Source organism: Fukomys damarensis, unplaced genomic scaffold (assembly GCF_012274545.1).
Source record: "Fukomys damarensis isolate Sample0158 unplaced genomic scaffold, DMR_v1.0_HiC HiC_scaffold_2, whole genome shotgun sequence".
Lineage (NCBI taxonomy): Eukaryota > Metazoa > Chordata > Mammalia > Rodentia > Bathyergidae > Fukomys > Fukomys damarensis.
In genome coordinates, this window is record NW_022900914.1 from 17,995,860 (window position 1) to 18,002,364 (window position 6,505).

The window sequence follows — 6,505 nt, forward strand, 5'->3', positions numbered from 1 at the left end:
TTTTTTTTTTTTTTTTTTTTGCTTAAAAAAAAAGTGATTGGCCCAATGTCAACCAGCTAAAAAGACAGAGCCAAAACCTCAACCCAGGTCAGATTCCAAAGAATGTGACTGTGTCAGTGCCCAGGTTTCGTGTGAAGCATTTGGGGCCATAACAAGCACTCGGAAGTGATATGTTCTGATCGTTGAAGTGTGACCGGGAAATAGTCCAGCGTTGAATACAATGCTGGAGCCAAAGCTATTAAAAGTTGAACTGGCAAAGCTGGTGCAAAATGGTTTCATAAAAGACTGGAGGGACTCTAACTAGGTCAGTCTGAGAAAGACAGACCTACTAAGGTAGTGACAATACTTGGGGTGTCAGGTGAACATATTACTAGAAGAGTTGCTATGTGCTAGTTCCAAGGACAGAATGGAGAGGCACACAAGTTGGTCTTACAGGTCCAGATGCAAACGGAGAGCCATCATAGTCATTCCAGCCCAGCTTCATAGGTTTCAGTGAGAGTAGCCTTGGTGATCATTTCCAATCCTAGGGGTCTGACAAAATGGACTAGACAGGCTTTTGACCTGTAAAGCCAAAATACACCATCTGTCTTCACTGAGGACCCTCATGCACGTTCTCACTGAACATCCTCCCCTTAACTCCTAATAAGTGTTTCATGTTTATGATATCTAGCACCTGATATTACAACAATGTGCCTATGTCTGTCTCCCCCTGGAGCATCAGCTATTCAAGAACCATAACATGATCACCGGGAAATATCCACACAAACATCACTTCTTCCCAAGCTGATCTAACGATTGGTTACCATTCCAATAAGAAGCCACATAGAATTGTTGAGAAGTTTGACCAATAAATCTCAAAAGTGTATGAAAGACTAAGAACTAAGAATAAACAAGGCTCTCCTAAAGAGGAAAATGAGGACATATGACAAAGCTGAAATAAGGAAGACGGTGTTGTGTGAACACAAAGACAGATAAATTGCCCAATAGGTCAGACGAAGGACCAGGAAAAGAGACAGAGAGAGGAAGAGAGAAGTTGAGAATGGCAGAAAAACAAGTCACTAAGGAAACAAGAAAGTTATCAACAAATGCTGCAGGCACATTGGCTACCTACATAGAAAACAACTGCACTTGCTTCACACCGTACCAAAAAAAAAATCAAATCCTCTAGACTTAATGTAATGTAAAAGGCAAAACTTTAACACATTTGAAGTCCCTAGAGGAAAGCATCTGTACAATCTCAGTGAGGTAAAGGTTTCTTAAACCATACACAAAAGTGCTAACTACAAAAAAAAAAAATCAGCTATATTAAAATTAAGAACCTTTGTTTAACAATAGCATCCATGAAGAAAGTGATCAGAAAAACCACAAACCAGAAGACATTTGCAATATATATAACCAATAAAATCTTCATAAAGGAGTTTTTAAAGTCTCTTCAAAGTCAAATAAATTAATAAGTATAAAACCAAACAAAAATGGGCAAAAGATAGGAACAGGCTGTTCAGAGCAGGGAACTTGAATGGCCTGTAGATATGTGGGAGAACACTCAACTTCATTAGCAATCAGAGAGACATTAACTAATACACTAGTGGGATTCTACTTTTCAGCAATTAGACTGGCAAAAATTAAAAAGTCTGACACTGTCACAGACTTAATCAGCCAGTGGAATTTTTACATGCTGTTGGTAGGAGTCTAAATTGATACAATTATTTTGGAAGAAAGCTGAATATTCATATATTTTATAGTTAACAATTCTACCCTAGAGAAACTCTTGCACTTGTGCACAAGATTTATAGGCGTCTACTTCTAAATACAGTGATGCCTCAGTTCATGAATGCTTCTCTTTGCAAATAATTTGGTTCACGAGCAGAAGCATTAGGCAAATTTTTGTTTCCAAAATTTCGTGAACTCCACATCCACGATGAACAGGACCATGGCACTCTTCCCCATAAGAACATGAACATGGCCACCTTCCCCAGAATTGTGGAATGAATTGAGTTCACCAACCGAGTTACCCCTCTGAAGAAAGTCTTACATGGTATTTATGTATAAGAATGTTCATAGCAGCATTGCTATAACAACTAAAAACAAGACAAAGTGCCCAGAGAAAGAATAAACAGGGCTGGGGATTTAGCTCAGTGGTTCCACCTACTGCCTTGTAAGCGCAAGGACCTGAGCTCGATCCCCCACAACAACAATAAAAAAAAGAATAAACAATTATTTATGACTTGTCAGACATTAAAGTGATATACATATGTGATGATAATGAATTACATGCAGTGCAGATGAATCTCAGAAACAAAATATTGAGTGAAAAATATAAGTGAGGCCAAGGATTTAGCTCAGTGGTTCGGTGGCCTGACTTGCAAGCGCAAAGACCCAAGTTCAATCCCCGGTACCAAAAAAAAAAAAAAAAAAAAAAAAAAAAAAAAAAAAGAAAGAAAAATATAAGTGAAATGAAGACTTTATAGTAAATACCATTTTGATAAAGGGAACAAAATTAAACAATACAGTATTTGATATCATATACATGAATGCTAAATTATTTTTTAAAGCAAGGATTTATAAACGTAAAATTCCGAATACTGGTGTTTCTAGGGGACTGACGCAGTGCTGCCACTGGCCTAAACAGCAGTGTTGATCATGCACCTGGAAAGAAAACTTACAAGTGCTCTTGTTACCAGGCTTCATCGCTTAACTGTGCAATTTTCACATTACTTTGTCCGATCAATTAGTGCATAAAAGTTATAAAGGGGGAAATCGGGTGCCCAGGTTGTTCTCAGAACACATACAAGTTTTTTCCAGCTATTCATGATTCTGCCTGCGCTCACAGACTCACAGCACAGAACATTGGAAGTGAAGCAGGAGCGAGATCATCTACGCCCTTCTCTAATTACAGTAAGTGAGTGAGAAACTGAGACTCAGAAGACTGCTCCACGACCCCTGGCAAAGCCAGGAGCCAAACCCAGTCTTCTGACTCTTCTTCCCTTGGACCAACTCCCCAGCCCAGTCTTCTTTATCTTTGTGACCTGGCACAGGGCCTATCGATCTGTTGGTCCTCAAAATATGTTTGCTTACCGATTATGGAATTCTTATTGGCTTGGTCACAAGGCATTAGTCAATTTTTGTTACTGTCTACCTGAGATAAACAACTTAAAAGAGGAAAGTTTCACTTCGGCTCATGGTCTCACTCCATTTCGACTGGACATTTGGTGAGAAAGAATCTCATGGTCAGGAGCATGTGATGGAACAAAGTGCTCCTTTTGTGGAAGAGAGAGAGAGAGAGAGAGAGAGAGAGGTTGGAACCACTGTCCCACCATATCCTTTCAAGGCGTGCTCCCAGTGGGCCACTTCCTCTAACGAGGCCTCACCTCCTTAAGTTCCCACCACCTACAAAGGACTAAGCGTTCAACACATGAGCCCTTGGAAGACATTCCAAATCCAAACTATAACACAAGGCATCTCCAAAGTGGTAAAAATTTCTGTTTCATAGCTCGGTGGCTTCAGATCAAACAAAGTCTCCAGGAGGCAACAAAGAAGACGCTACCAGCCGTATCATTATCAGGCACTGCCAGAACTCATATGTCTGGGCACATGGGAAGAGAGATCTGTGAGAAGAAAGAGTAGAGAGCCCTGTGGCAACCACTGTGTTCTTTCCAGCTGGCTGAGGCAGGGCAGCCTCGCGTGTCTGGCTTCTGCAAAGGTGCGGAATACAGGGGAAAGGAGCCAAACTCTGTGAATATGTCTTTGTTGTCTCCAAGGCAAGGAGTGGCCAGAATCTGTGGTTAGTGGTGGAATGAGCAATGGCACCACTTCCTCTCCTGTTATAGCTGCATAGTAGGCTGCTGGGCTCACCTTGTGTCTGTAAGTTCCCCGCAAGGCAGTGGTTTCCATCTCCCTTCACTGGCAGCTTCCTTTACCTCAGCTTTCCCGAGTCCCTACTTCCAGTGATTAATTGCTCTCAGCTATCATTAATCTTCACCCTTTAGTTTTTCTAGAACCTTTCTGTCTCTGGGAAGTTGGTCCAGAGGCCAGAGTTGTGGGGAACTTGCAGCACCCCCCTTCCGCAGCTCCTATCTGGATGAATGCACAGCGGTGAATACAGAGCGGTGGAATGGACCCCTGCCCAGTGCTGCTGGAGACGAGTTTCTCGGTGTGGCCTGATTTTCCTGCCTGCAGCTAACAGCAGCCAAGTTCTCTGACTCACTTCAACCATCTCTTGACATTGAGTTGACAGACTTAAGAATTTCAAATCTACCTATCCAGGGACATGATAGATCTCTTCTTTTATGCAAATCTTCTCTTATATTCCTCAATAAAGTTTCTTATTTCTTTCATCAATTCCTATACTTCTCAGTAGCTATATTCCTAGATGTGTTCCACTGGGTGACTGCAGCCAATGATCTAATGGGGCAAGATCATGAGTTGCTTCTGCACTAAGACACTTGCTGTGGAGAGCTCCCAAGATGGCGTCCACCAAGAGAGCTCCATTTGTTTACTGGAAATAGACCACTTCTCCCGTACAAAACACTACTCTCCTTCCATTCATATCAGGAGCCAGAAGTTTATTTATAGTTCAGGCTGGCCCTGAACTCACTATGTAGCCCAGGTTAGCCTCGAACTTGCAAGAATCTACCAGCCAGCCGGGCGTGGTGGGGCACACCTGTAATCCCAGCACTTGGAGGCTGAGGCACGAGGATCGCTGTGAGTTCGAGACCAGCCTGGGCTACACAGCGAGTTCCAGGTCAGTCTCAACTACATAGTGAGACCCTGTCTCAAAACACAGAAAAAAAAAAGTTATACTGAAGTGTATAAGGTCCCATGTACACACTTGTAGTTTTTATTAAATTGGGTTTCTAATTCTCAGAACATAAAGGTGCCTACTCTTCCACACTGCTGATCCTGATAACCCACTATTAAAACTTGATCTAACAGGAAAGTTCACTTGAACATTCACAGGACACCGGTGTGCCCAAAAGGAAGTCACCTGGTGGACCTGGGTACATCCGTGGCCAGCAGGAGGGCACGGTTGCCAAGGCTGGGGAGCTCAGCTCAAATTGCTCTTCTAAGGCTTGGTCTTGCTCAGATCTTTGCTTAGCTCCTTGGGCGTGGTTTTAAAGAACATGAAACAGATCCTCCTAAGTGCCAGAGTCTGTGTCCCTTAGAGTCCAACAGGAAAATTGCCGCACAGCTTACAAACAACACAGTCTTTGTAGGATTTTATTTTTCCAAAGTACCAGATGTCAAAGTGGGAAGTAAAGAGCACTGGACACGAAGAATTCCAAAGAGCTGCACCCCTGTCAGACCTACTGAGAGCGCCTTCCGCAAGTCTTCTGCCCAATCTCCACTTCATCCTATCTGAAAATAGGAATGATGCTACTCGCCAAGTAAGATGCAGTGAGGCACAGAGGACTTTGCCAAAAGCTGTGCAAAGCTTGGAAGCTATATTTTAACACGAAAACTACTTGCAGGTGAACTATGAATGTATTATTTCTAGAACAATTTCTATGTGGTGTTTACCAGCAGACAGAGTATGCAAGATTCTTATATTATTAGAAGGTGACAGAAAAAATACTAATAGCATTTCATATTTACTGAGGGCTTCCTGCATCTCAACCACAGTGCTAAGGCTTTCGTACAAAGTGTCTCACTTAATCTTCAAGCAACAGTATTCACCTATTTTTTAACAGACAAAAGAAAAAACTGAATTTAGCCAATTTTAATCACTTGCTCCAAGAAACTCCCAAGCTATCATGAAAAAAGAAAACATAAACACAAATAAGGCAGAAAAAGAACACAATTCACACATTCACAAGTAAAGAACATCACATAAGGTGTCCCATGGATAACGGCATTTATTTGTCCAATATAAACTAAGAGGGAGAGACAAGAAAGAGGGATGATGGGTAAGGTGGATATCATGGAGAAATGGCAAGTTTCCTGTACCTTGAAGGATGAGGAATACTTTGTCAAGTGGAGGAAAGAAAAGGTGTCCAAAGGGAGCGAAGAGAAAAGGCCCAGAACCGGGAAACAAAGCCCATGTCAGATTAACATATTTTGTGTGGCTAGAATGTAGAAAAAGGAAAGGGAGACATGGGCTCAAAGTAGGGATTTGACCCCTAGAACGTGCCTCTTCTTCCATTTAAGAAGAAAAACCCCCATTTTACCTTGGCACATGGGGCACCACTGGTCTTGTGGTCGGTCATGGGATAGGTCTCCAGGTGTTGTGATGTACCACAGGTCTGGGTTCATGATACCTGAGTGGGAGTCATGTGCTACTAATGCCCTACTCCGAATTCCCAAAGACTGAGACTTCTGCCCAAGGCTTCCTTCCCTACTCTTTATCCTGGATGGAAATGGTGATAACTAAAGCAACTGCCTTAGTCTTAGATGTGGAATCCACGGTAGAAGCCCATAGGGCTGGAGATGTAGCTCAGTGGCTCTGAGCCTGCCTGGTAAGTAGAAGGTCCTAAATTCAATCTACAAAAAAAAAAAAAAAAAAAAAAAA

General features: G+C 42.2%; 1 long non-coding RNA gene across 1 annotated transcript in view; it reads right to left on the minus strand.

Moving 5' to 3' along the window:
• The window catches only part of LOC117285737, a 13,526-nt gene that overhangs the window by 697 nt on the left and 6,324 nt on the right, over positions 1–6,505 (minus strand). The window lies entirely within an intron of this gene.